The 13,374-nt window shown below is 36.7% G+C and overlaps 1 non-coding gene and 1 pseudogene across 1 annotated transcript; both read left to right on the forward strand.

Annotated features, from left to right (window-relative positions):
• Positions 1-2,204: 2,204 nt before the first annotated feature.
• LOC143643381 (dihydrofolate reductase pseudogene) lies at positions 2,205-2,657 on the forward strand (annotated as a pseudogene).
• Positions 2,658-8,422: 5,765 nt separating this feature from the next.
• On the forward strand, positions 8,423-8,529 carry LOC143645316 (U6 spliceosomal RNA). The gene has a single exon (XR_013157040.1). It is a non-coding gene; the product is annotated as a U6 spliceosomal RNA (small nuclear RNA).
• Positions 8,530-13,374: the final 4,845 nt, after the last annotated feature.

Below are 13,374 nucleotides of genomic sequence, written 5' to 3' on the forward strand. Positions count from 1 at the left end.
GACTTTAATAGCAGCAAGGGACTGATCTCTAACAAGCTCCAACTTGTGGAATTAATTAAAAAATTCTGACTACTAAAAATGGACCTGCAGCTCAGCTGAATCTCTAGTAAAAGCTGAGGTTGCTGGTTTTAACCCCAGCACAGAGAGGGCAGGGCTGACAGAAAAAGAAAAGAAAAAAAAAACAGGTTTTTTGGATTGGACAGCACAAAATATCTGAAAGGGTCTGGGCCCTGAAGGAAAGTAGGGGGCCACACAGGACCTGGAGATACATACAGCAAAGTACTATCTTACGTTCTTAATTGGCAAACCCGAGGAACAGGGGGTCCTGCTCTGAAAAGGAATTTTTTTTCTTCTTTTTGTGGCTGCGTTTCTACAGCTTTGACTGCCCTATGGATACAACTGCAAGGCTTCTCAGGCAGACTTAAGTTTCTCTGAGAGCTTATCTGGAGGCTGTGCTTTGCCTAGGAGATGGGTGAGGGCCAGCTCAGGTGGAATCCCTCCCTCAAGGAATTCAGACCCCAGGGGCTGGAAAAATGAAGCAATTAAAGCCAGCCTACAACCTCTCCTCTGTCTCAATCATGCCCCAGCAGGAAGAGTCTGCTAAAGTTAAAGGTATCACATCACCTTATGCTCGTGGGACCAGTAGGCAGACAAGCACAACATACTGGGCAGGACAGAAAAAACAAAAAGTCTAGAGCCTTCATAGGAAGGTCTTTCAACCTGCTGGGTCTCACCCTCAGGGAAAACTGATGTAGGTGATCTTGCCTCCTGAGGAGAGGACAGTTCGGACTGGGAAAATCTGACTGGGGTCTATACCTAAGTAGACCCTTCTAAGGGAAAAAATAAAAGGCACCATATAGGCAGGGCAAGAAACAAGAAAACAAGAACTGAAAAATTCTAATCTGTTAAACAAAACCTAAGCTAGCGGACTAGAATGAGCTGAACTGAATGTCAAAGAACAGACAGACAACACAGCTATCCAGCAAGAAAATCCTAGGTAAAAAAAGTGAAAATCTCCAGAACAAACTAAGGAAATTAAATACCTAGATGCCAGCAAAAAATAATGAATCATACTAGGAAAACTGAAGATATGACCCAGTCAAAGGAACAAACCAACAATTCAAATGAGATGCAAAAGTTGAAACAATTAATTCAGAATGTTTGAACAGACATGGAGAATGGTATCAAAAATTGAATCAGTTCATTTCCCAGTGCCTGCCCAAGCAAAAAATAATAATAATAGTAAACTAAAATCTATGAATTGAGTGAGGATTTAAAGAAGACAAGGGTCAAACAAAAAGAAGAAACCAAAAGTCTGAAAAAACAAATGACAGAACTTAAGGGAATGAAAGGCACAGTAGAAGGAGAGATGAAAAAAACAATGGAAACCTACAATGTTAGATTTCAAAAGGTAGAAGGAGGCAACTGAATGACAATATGAAGTGCACGAATATATGTGTTGTGGGTGTCCCAGAAGGAGAAGATAAAGGAAAAGGAGGAGAAAAACTAATGGATGAAATTATCACTGAAAATTTCCCAACTCTTAAGAAAGACTTAAAATTACAGATCCAAGAAGTGCAGCATACCCCAAACAGAATAGATGTACTCCAAGACACTTAACTAATCAGATGTCAAAGAGAAAGAGATAATTTTGAAAGCAGTAAGAGAAAAGCAATCCATCACATACAGGGGAAGCCCAATAAGACAATGGGTAGATTTCTCCGCAGAAACCATGGAGGTGAGGAGACAGTTGTATGATGTATTTAAGGTACTAAAAGAGAAAAACTGCCACCAAGAATTCTATATTCAACAAAAATGTCCTTCAAAAATAAGGGGGAAAATAAAACATTTTCAGACAAAAAAATCACAGAGAGAATTTGTGACCAAGAGACTGGCTCTGCAAGAACTACTAAAGGGAGCACTAGAGACAGATGGGAAAAGACAGGAGAGAGAGGTGTGGAGAAGAGTGTAGAAATGAAAACTATCAGTAAAGGTAAAAAGAAGAAAAATTAGATACGACATATAAGACCAAAGAGGCAAAATGGTAGAAGAAAGTACTGCTCTTACTGTAGTAACACTAAATGTTAATGGATTAAACTCCCCAGTTAAAAGCTATAGACTGACAGGATACATTAAAACACAGGACCCATCACAGAGACCTGCCCTGGCCTCTACTCAGGAATGAGTTCAAGTATTTCCAAAGAATGACCACAACCTTTTCAGTAGAAGGTAAACAGAATTTGGTGATTATGGCTAGAAAGACGTGGTTCTCCATCCCTGAGAAGAATCAGCCTTTAAAGGACAGAATTAACTTAGTTCTCAGTAGAGAACACAAGGAACCCCCTCAAGGAGCACATTTTCTTGCCAAAAGTTTGGATGATGCCTTAAAACTTATTAAGCAACCAGAATTAGCAAATAAAGTAGACACAGTTTGGATAGTGGGAGGCAGTTCTGTTTATAAGGAAGCCATGAATCAGCCAGGCCACCTTAGACTGTTTGTGACAAGGATCATGCAGGAATTTGAGAGTAACACATTGTTTCCAGAAATTGATGTAGGAAAATATAAACTTCTCCCAGAATACCCAGGTATTCTTTCTGATGTCCAGGAGGAGAAAGGCATTAAGTACAAATTTGAAGTAAATGAAAAGAACGATTAATGTGAAGATGTTTCCTGGCTTAATTCAATTTGTTTCCTCCCCCCCCCCCCCCAAAAAAATATCATGTATTTTTACATTAGAAAAAAAGATTTTTGTGTTTTATCTATTGATTTTAAATAGATAAATATTTTAAATATTTATCTATTTAAAATAGATAAAATATCTATTTTATCTATTTATCTATTGAATTAACTAATCAATAGATAATTGTTTCTAAGCTTGGTGATTTTAGCATTTGTGAAATAGTTCTTGCTGCAACTGCTTTAATGCCCATCCCTCCAGGGTCAGGGTTAGGTCCCCAGCCCCTGCCTAGGGTAGCATGTCTGTGAAGACAGCCCAAAGCTGGACAGTTCCTGGTACCTTGAGTGGAAACCAGGACCCATAGAGATAGGAGCTAGCCAAATTAGTTCAAAAGGCAGGAAGGAATTACAAACAGAAGAACTACAACTCGTATTTTAAAAGAAAACTGAATCAAAATAGGGGCTGTAAATTATTCTGGTTATATCATTATTCTGTAAAAAAAATTATGTTCACCCAGATAGGAAATTAGTGAATTGAGAGCTCCAATGTATTCAGTAGGGAAGGTAGAGATAAGTAGGAGACTAAGTTTTTGAGGGTCAAAAGAGGAGAAAAGAGGGGCTGCAAGGGTAGTTCAGTGGTATAATTTTTGCCTGCCACATGGGGGACCAATTCCCGCCCCATGCACTTTCCCCCAAAAAAATTCAACAAATGGTGCTGCAGTATCAGGATAGTCACATGGAAAAAGAACGAAATGTGACCCCCACCATACATCATACAAAAAAAAAGATAGAAAGAATTTGAGGCCTTTAAAAATTCTGTCTCATCATCAGTGAGGTTCAAAAAGTTGTTACATGACAGAAATGAATAGGCTGCTCTTTACAGAAAGCTCAATATAGTAATAAGCATAATAGGTAAAACTAAACTCAAGGATGTAGTGAATGGAGAATGGATATTGCTAGAAACCAAAGTTAGAAAACAAGCTTCACAACATTAAAAAATGAAACAGAATATTTTTTACACATCATGTTAGCAAAGATTAAGATTATTATGATATCCAAGAAAATAACATTCTCAGCATTATAAATTGGTACAGCCATTGTAAGAGTGTTTATTAGCAATATTGATCACAATTCCAAAATGTTCATATCCTTGGAACCCAGGGCTTACATTTCTGTATATTAATTCTGAACTAAAAAAAGGGCGAAGAGTATTTGTTAAAAACTTTTTTTTTAATTAACAATTTGGAAACAGCCAAATGTTGATCAGTAAAGAAATATCTAACCAGTATATCTGTAGAATGTAATATTCTACAGGATTGAAAAGGATTGAGGTACTGAAATGGAAAAACATCAAGGATTGCTAAGTGAAAGAAGCAAATTATATATAATAGCCAAAATTTTCAATAAAATATTGATATGTATATAAAAAAAAAAACAGGACCCACCTATCTGCTGTTTACAGGAGACACATTTTAGACCCAAGGATAAACATAGGTTGAAAGTGAAAGGTAGGGAAAAGATATTTCATGCAAACAGCAATCAGTAAAGAGCAGGAGTAGCTATACTAATATCCAACAAATTAGACTTCAAATGTAAAACAATTAAAAGGGACAGAGAAGGACACTATGTATTAATAAAAGGAACAATTCAACAAGAAGACATAATCATAAATATTTATGCAGCAAGCTAGAGTGCTCCAGAATACATGAGGCAAACACTGCAAAGAGAAATAGACACCTCTAGCATAATAGTTGAAGACTTCAATTCCACATTCTCATCAATGGACAGAACATCTAGACAGAGAATTAATAAAGAAACAGAGAATTTGAATAACACAATAAATGAACTAGACTTAACAGACATTTATAGAACATTACACCCCACAACAACAGGATGCACCTTTTTCTCAAGTGCTCATGGATCATTCTCAAGGATAGAATATATGCTGGGTCGCAAAGCAACTCTCAATAAATTTAAAGACATTGAAATCATACAAAACACTTTCTCAGATCATAAACAAATGAAGATGGAAATCAATAATAGGCAGAGGACCAGAAAATTCACAAAGATATGGAAGTTCAACAACACACTCTTAACCAGTGGGTCAAGGAAGAAATTACAAGAGAAATTAGCAAATATCTCGAGGCAAATGAAAATGAAAACACAATGTATCAAAACTTATGGGATGCACCAAAGGCAGTGCTAAGAGGGAAGTTTATTGCCCTAAATGCCTATATCAAAAAAAAGAAAGAGCAAAAATAGAGAAATTAACTGTCCACTTGGAAGAACTAGAGAAAGAACAGCAAACTAACCCCAAAGCAAGCAAAAGGAAAAAAATAACAAAGATTAGAGCAGAAATAAATGAAATTGAGAACGTGAAAACAATCAAGAAAATCAAAAAAAGCAGTTGGTTCTATGAGAAAATCAGTAAGATTGATGAACCCTAAGTGAGGGTGACAAAAACAAGAAGGGAGAGGATGCAAATAAATAAAATCAGAAATGGAAGAGGAAACATAACCACTGACCCCGCAGAAATAAAGGTGGTAATGAGAGGATATTATGAACAACTTTATGCTAATAAACTAGACAATGTACATGAAATGGACGTCTTCCAAAAGGCATGAACAACCAACATTGACTTGAGAAGAAATAGATGACCTCAACAAACCAATCGCAAGTAAAGAAATTGAATTAGTCATTAAGAAGCTCCCTCCAAAAAAGTCCAGGACCAGATGGCTTCACATGTGAATTCTACCAAACATTCAAGAAAGAACTAGTACCAGTCCTGCTCAAACTCTTCAAAAAAACTGAAGAAGAGGGAAGGCTATCTAACTCATTCTATGAAGCCAACATCACCCTCATACCAAACCAGATGAAGATACTACAAGAAAAGAAAATTACAGACCAATCTCTCTAATAAATATAGATGCAAAAATCCTCAACAAAATTCTTGCAAATTGAATCCAGCAGCAATTAAAAAAATTATACACCATGACCAAGTAGGGTTCATCCCAGGTTTGCAAGGATGGATCAACATAAGAAAATCAATTAATGTAATATACCATATCAAAAAATCAAAGCAGAAAGACCACATGATCATCTCGATTGATGCAGAGAAGGAATTTGATAAAATTCAACATCCTTTCTTGTTGAAAACACTTCTTGTTGAAAAGGCTAGGAATAAAAGGGAACCTCCTCAACATGATAAAGGGAATATATGAAAAACCCACAGCTAATATCATTCCCAATGGGGAAAAACTGAAAACTTTTCCCCTAAGATTAGGAACAAGACAAGGATGTCCACCATCACCATTATTATTCAACATTGTGTTGGAAGTTCTAGCCAGGGCAATTAGACAAGAAAAAGAAATACAAGGCATCAAAATTGGAAAGGAAGAAGTAAAACTCTCACAGTTTGCAGGTATGATATGTCGAAAACCCTGAAAAATCCACAGCAAAACTACTAGAGCTAATAAATGAGTACAGCAAAGTGGCAGGTTACAAGAGCAACACTCAAAAATCTGTAGTGTTTCTATACACCAGGAATGAACAATCTGAGGGGGAAATCAAGAAAAAAATCCATTTACAATTGCAACCAAAAGAATAAAATATTTAGGAATAAATTTAACTAAGAATACAAAAGATCTATACAAAGAAAACCACAAGAAATTGTTAAAAGAAATCACAGAAGATCTTAATAAATGGAAGGGCATACCGTGTTCATGGATTGGAAGACAAAATATAGTTAAGATGTCAATTCTACCTAAAATGGTTTATCGATTCAATGCAATACCAATTAAAATCCCAAAAACTTACTTTTCAGAAATAGAAAAACTAACAACCAAATTTATCCGGAAGAGCAGGGTGCCCCAAATAACTAAAAATATCTTGAGAAAGAAAAATGAAGTCAGAGGTCTCACGCTACCAGACTTTAAGGCATATTATGAAGCTACAGTGGTCAAAACAGCATTGTACTGGCATAAAGACTGATACACTGACCAATGGAATTGAATAGAGTGTTCAAATATAGACCCTCTCATCTATGGACAACTGATCTTTGATAAGGCAGTCAAGCCAACTCATCCAGAACACAACAATCTCTTCAATAAATGGTGCCTAGAGAACTGGATATCCACATGCAAAAGAATGAAAGAGGATCCATATCTCACACCCTATACCAAAATTAACTTAAAATGGACCAAAGATCTAAACATTAGATCTAAGACCATAAAACTTCTAGAAGAAAATGTAGGGAAATATCTTATAATTCTTGTAATAGGAGGTGATTTCCTAGATCTTACACCCAAAGCACGAGCACTGAAGAAAGAATAAATAAATGGGAACTCCTCAAAATTAAATACTTTTGTGCATCAAAGAACTTTGTCAAGAAAGTAAAAAGACAGCCTACACTTTGGGAGACCGTATTTGGAAATTGTCAATATTTGACAATATTTGGATATATCAGATAAAGTTCTAGTATCTAGAATATATAAATAGATTATTCAACTCAACCACAAAAAGACAAGCAACCCAATTACAAAACGGGCAAAAAACATGAACAGACATTTCTCAGAAGAGGGAATACAAATGGCCAAAAGGCACATGAAAAGATGCTCAACTTTCTGGCTACTAGGGAAATGCAAATCAAAACCACAATGAGATATCATCTCACACCCACCATAATGACAAGTGCTGGAGAGGATATGGAATAAGAGGCACACTTATCCACTATTGGTGGAATGTAAAATGGTACAACCGCTGTGGAAGGCAGTTTGGCAGTTTCTCAGGAAGCTAAGTATAGAATTGCCATATGATCCGGCAATACCATTGCTAGTTATCTACTCAGAGGACATGAGGGCAAGGACACAAACGGACATTTGCATACCAGTGTTTATAGCAGCATTATTTACAATTGCCAAGAGATGGAAACAACCCAAATGCCCATCAACAGATGAGTGTCTAAATAAGCTGTGGTTTATACATACAATGGAATTTACGCAGCTGTAAGATAGAATAAAGTAATGAAATGTGTAATAATGTGGCTGGACCTTGAAGACATTATGCTGAGTGAGATTAGCCAGAAACAAAAGGACCAATACTGTATGGTCTCACTGATATGAACTAACATTAATGAATGAACTTTTCTTGGAGAATTTCAGTTAAGAACAGAGACCATCAGGAAATAGAAATAGGGTAGATTTCAGGTCATTGGGGATAAAGTGATACAGATTGTACAACAGGACTGATAGTAAAATTTCAGAAATGGATAGCACAATACTATCTAACTGTAATACATTATGTTAGTACACTAAATGAAGCTGAATTTGAGAATGATAGAGGGAGAGAGCTGGGGGCACAAATGAAATAAGAAGGAAAGATAAATGATAAAGACTGAGATGGTATAATCTAGAAAGGCCTAGAGTGTACAAGCATAGTGACTAAATGTACAAATTAAAAACTGTTTTTGTATGAAAAGACAAAACATATTGCAGGGTATTGAAAAGAGATAGTAAGTCATATTTTAAAACTTTAACTTATGTGTGAGACTAAAGCAAAAAAATGTCCATTTGGTACAAAATTTGTATTTTGAATAGTGCATCTCCTAATATAATTTGTATGGACAGTTTAACTGAACACTATAAGGATATGAACCTTGAGTAGGGCATGAGATTTTGTAGGTATGTCCAGAGTGATGATCTGATAAATCCCAGAGTGATCTGAGCAGTGAATAAAAAAGTATTTGCAGTGCTCGCTTCAGCAGCACATATACTAAAATTGGAATAATACAGAGAAGATTTGCACAGCCCCTGAGCAAGGATGACACGCAAATTCGTGAAGCGTTCCGTATTTTTTTATTTTAATTAAAAAAAAAAAGTATTTGCAAAGTCCCCTTGGGATTGGGATGGTGAGAAAGGGGGGAAAATTCAACTTCCCCATACGAAGAAGGCCTGACATTCTTGCAAGCAGCGAGCACAACAAAATCAATAGGCTGAACCCTCAATCTTGGGGTTTGTTCACATGAAACATATCTCTGCAAAGAAAAGGCTAAGCCTACTTAAAATTAGGCCTAAGAGTTACCCCCAGAGAACCCCTTTTATTGCTCAGATGTCTCTCAGCCAACATGGCAAGTAAAGTCACTGCCCTCCCTCTCTCTATGTGGGACATGACTCCCAGGGGATAAACCTTCCTGGCAGCGTGGGATAGAAATCCTAGAACAAGCTGGGACTCAGCATCAAGGGATTGAGAAAATCTTCTCAACTGAAAGGGGAAAGAGAGGAACGAGACAAAATAAAGCGTCATGGCTGAGAGTTTCAAATAGAGTTGAGAAGTTATCCTGGAGGTTATTCTTACACATTATATAGATAACTCCTTTTTAGTTTAAGGTGTATTAGGGAGGCTAGAGGGAAGTGCCTAAAGCTGTAGAGCTGTGTTCCAATAGCCATTTCTTTTAAGATGATTGTATAATGATAGAGCTTTTGCAAGTGATTGTGTGATTGTGAAAACCTTGTTCTGATGCTCCTTTTATCTATGGTATGGACAGCTGAGCAAAAAATATGGATTAAAAATAAATAATAGGGGAAACAAATGTTAAAATAAATTGGGTAGAGGGAAATACTAGTGGTCAATGAGAGGGAGGGGTAAGGGATATGGTATGTATGAGCTTTTTCCTTTTATTTCTTTTTCTGGAGTGATGTAAATGTTCTGAGGAATGATCAAGGTGATGAATATACAACTATGTGATGATATTGTGAGCCACTGATTGCATACCAAGTATGGTATGTTCATACATTAAGAATGTTTGTATTTATGTTGATTGATTTTATTAATAAAATTTTTTTAAAAGGCAAGCAATTAGGAGGTCAGAGCAACAGATGTTATGAGTTAACTGCCACATTAAAAGTAAATCAAATAATACAGACAGCATTATCAATAAAATAAAATATTTAATGAATTAAAAAAAAGAATACAGCAGAGCAAACTTATAACTTCCATATAGTCATAATGTCATCAATAGTACCTAAGACACAGAGTTTCTGGAAGAATACAAGGCAGATGTCTTGAAGAGCCATATTCTGTGCTTACTAACCCCAGATATATAATTACCCCCACATGACCCAAGCTAATAAGAGATAGATAGGATTGTGTCTGAAACCCATCTGATTTGGAATCAGCCCATACAGGGCCAAGTTGAGTTTTTATTAAGGTACAGCATAGTGTGGTGACAAATGTATAAGAACAAGCATCAAGAGACATGAGTTCCAGTCCTGGTAATTAGTTTAATTAACTGCATGAACTCTGGCAGGATTAACCTTGCTGTGCCTTGGTTTCATCACCTGCAAAATGAAGAGACTGAACTAAGAGGTCCTTAAAGTCTCCTCAGTTTTTTTACTTAAAAATCCTGGAGAGATACAAATATCTCTAAAGAACAAAGATATCTGTAATGTAAAGAGACATTTGTACTGAAAACAGTTTTTTAAAAATTAATTAATTAATCTAATTTGAGGCCTACCTTGGGTGAGAAAGTGCCGTGACTTCTAAGATCTGCACAGAAATCTCCCAGGCATTGCCTCAGACATGCAGAACCCATTCCTAGATGTGGTTTCTTAAAAATACAACTTTGGCCCAAATGTCTAGCTCAACTTCACAGGCCACATAGAAGAATTTCTAACTTCTGTAATAGAAAATTCTATTTTTTTCTAGAATTTTCTGTAAAATTCTACAGAAATTTTACAGAAATTCTGTATCAGTGAATTCTGATTTCTTTGGAGTTGGTAATTTTGTTGTTGTTACTGAGCATTTGGTTTTCACTTCACATACCATTACCAATATACATATATATAATACCCCTGGAGTTAGGAACTCTTGTGATATGGCCTCTATATACTCTGATTGGCAGGCAAAAAGAAAGAGAATAATATTTCATTATCCTTCCTTTCAACACTTCCAATCCCCTCTCATAAACATGAAAAGTGCCTAATAACTGTCTACCCAATAAACAGAAGAGGAGATCCTCTGAATTAAGAAAATCAGAGCCTATAAGGAAAGCCAGATAGGACCCCAACTCATTAACAAAAACAAACATTTATAGAACTCCCATTATACACAGGGCATAGTGAATTAAGCAGTGAGAATACAAAGGGATGTAATGCATCTTTGATGTTCATGAATTAATTGTCCCCATCCCCAATAGCAGACAAACAGATCAAAAAGATACAACAAAGCACCTTGGAAAATGGAGCATGGCCTTTCATCTCAGAAACTTCAAAGATACTTTGCAAACATTCATTAGGCTCAACTGCATTCTATGGACAGTGAGTGGAAAATCCAACATTAGCCAAAAACTGACTCTACTTTCTCTTCTAGCACAACCTCACATAATCACTTCTCTCTAATATGGTCTGAGTAATTTATTATTTTGCTTTATTTATCTACTTTTTCTTTAATTCAGTTTTTATCATATGCTGTTAGGTATAGTGATATACCTAATATAGTGATATGTACATAATGCTCCCCTTCCCTTGGGGAACTCACTCTCTGAAGGGGGACAGGGCCAAGGCAACTATAAAAGTAACCTGAATGATTAAAGTGCTATGGGACCTCAGATAAAATTTATGGTAGATTCTGCATGAAATCATCAGGAAAGACACCTGAAGGATTATGCAGCTTCTAACATGAGCTAACTAGCTGCATTCTTTACGAGGAAACAGCTATATAGCTGCAGAGTGGCCCTCTCTCTTGGTAACTTTCCAGGAAATGTAGGATGAACACTAGGAAAGCAAGTAAAGCAGGAGAGAATGAGAGGGACTGAGGTGGGATCTCTGCTTTCTCAGGGTATTTGGTCATCCTTAAAACATAGAGAAGTATGAATCCACTACACTTCACTTGATATATTTATCATAGTTAATACCTTACTTTGAGAGCCTACTGTGTTCTCAGTGCTTTACACATTTCATTACATGGCTAAGAGGTTGCCTCTGGATTCAGAAAGATGTGGATTTGGATACATCTTCATCACATAATAACAATAAGACCTTGAGCAAATTAATTTCCCTTGCAACTTCAGTTTCCTCATCTTTAAAATGGGAATAATAATAATATTGATCTCATAGAGTTGTTGTGACAATTAGATAAGAGGACTCATGTGATTCATTTAACATAATGCAGATTAAATACTCAATAAATATTAGCCAATATTAAAATTCACCACAGCCCCACAAAATAGGATATTAAATGTCATTAGTCTCTTTCTACAGATGAGGAAATCAAGATTCAGAGATGAAGTCAATTACCACAGTCACCAGCTATAAGTGATGAGACTCAACATAGGTGTGACTGACCCAGGTCCGAAGCTGATAAGCACTACAGGGTACAGAGTGGGCAACTATGCCATAATGAATGGTTCATGGTCACCATCCCAGCCCTAGGCTATGCTCCGGCCAGCATAGCAGAGGAATGCAAGGAGTATTCTGGGCAAAGAAGAGCTGGGAAAGGCAAAATACTGAATACTTGGTCCACCCACGCAGGAAGCTTGAACCTTCATTTATAAGTTCCAAAGGGACCCTCATATATAAGTTTCTCATTTCAAAAAAATGTATGTAATAGTAATTCACACCAAAGCACTTCTTTGGTTGTACCTTGGTGTGAATTACTATTACAACCTATTTGTTGAAATCAGGAAACGGGGGCTTAGAGAGATTAGATGGTCCGTATTAGGCCACATAACTAATGTGTAGCAGAGCCAGAGCATGGCCTGAAGCCTAGGCTTTCTGGCACCAGAGTCTATACTCAACCTTGCCACAACGTGGCCTTATCTGGTTTCATGGATACTATCCCCAAAGTACCATGTGCTGTTACTCTTTTTGGGTCTATAGCTACAGAACATGTTTTGCTCAACTGAAGGAAGAAAAGGAAGCCAATCAAAATTTATCGGAAGTTCAACTCCTTGTTAAAAATCTTATGTACAGGGCTGGCCATGGTGGCTCAGCAGGCAAGAATGCTTGCCTGCCATGCCAGAGGACCCAGGTTCGTTTCCTGGTGCCTGCCCATGTTAAAAAAATAAAATAAAAAAATAAATCTTATGTACACTCATTTGAGGTAAGTTCAATCATACCATTTTTCTGAGAGGGAAATAGAGATCCATTTTCCAATTTTAGTAAATCCCTCAAGGTCAGCATCTAGTAAGAGACATGGAACTCGAATTCGTCTGCTGCTAAAATTCCAATTTTGCACACCCCACTCCTGTATCACACTTCTCTGAGGGAAGGTTAGGGAGAGCCTGTCTTCCTGTTCATTCATGGGCATAGCTACTTCTGGGCATGTGGATACCATTTGGAAGTTTTCTTCAAGAAATGGGGCAGGATCAGTTCAGGTTATGAAAAACACCATTTTATGCCTGACTATGAAACTGTCTCCAAAGCTTATCAGGAAGACATATAACACCTACTGCTTAAATCCAGCCTCCTTGACATTCCAAAATGAGTGAAGACATGCAGGGGATGGAACAGCCTAGAAATCTATAAATTCCATGGAGAGCCAGTATATTTATTCCCTGGCCTATACCTAGAAAACAACAATATATAATGATGGTGCTTAATGCAGAAAGTCAAAAACTTTGAGGCTTAAATCAGATTGATTTCATTCCAAACCTAACTTTTATTCTCCTATGATAACATCTATTCATTTGCTCCAGGATGATT

Source organism: Tamandua tetradactyla, chromosome 8, assembly GCF_023851605.1.
Source record: "Tamandua tetradactyla isolate mTamTet1 chromosome 8, mTamTet1.pri, whole genome shotgun sequence".
NCBI classification, from domain to species: domain Eukaryota; kingdom Metazoa; phylum Chordata; class Mammalia; order Pilosa; family Myrmecophagidae; genus Tamandua; species Tamandua tetradactyla.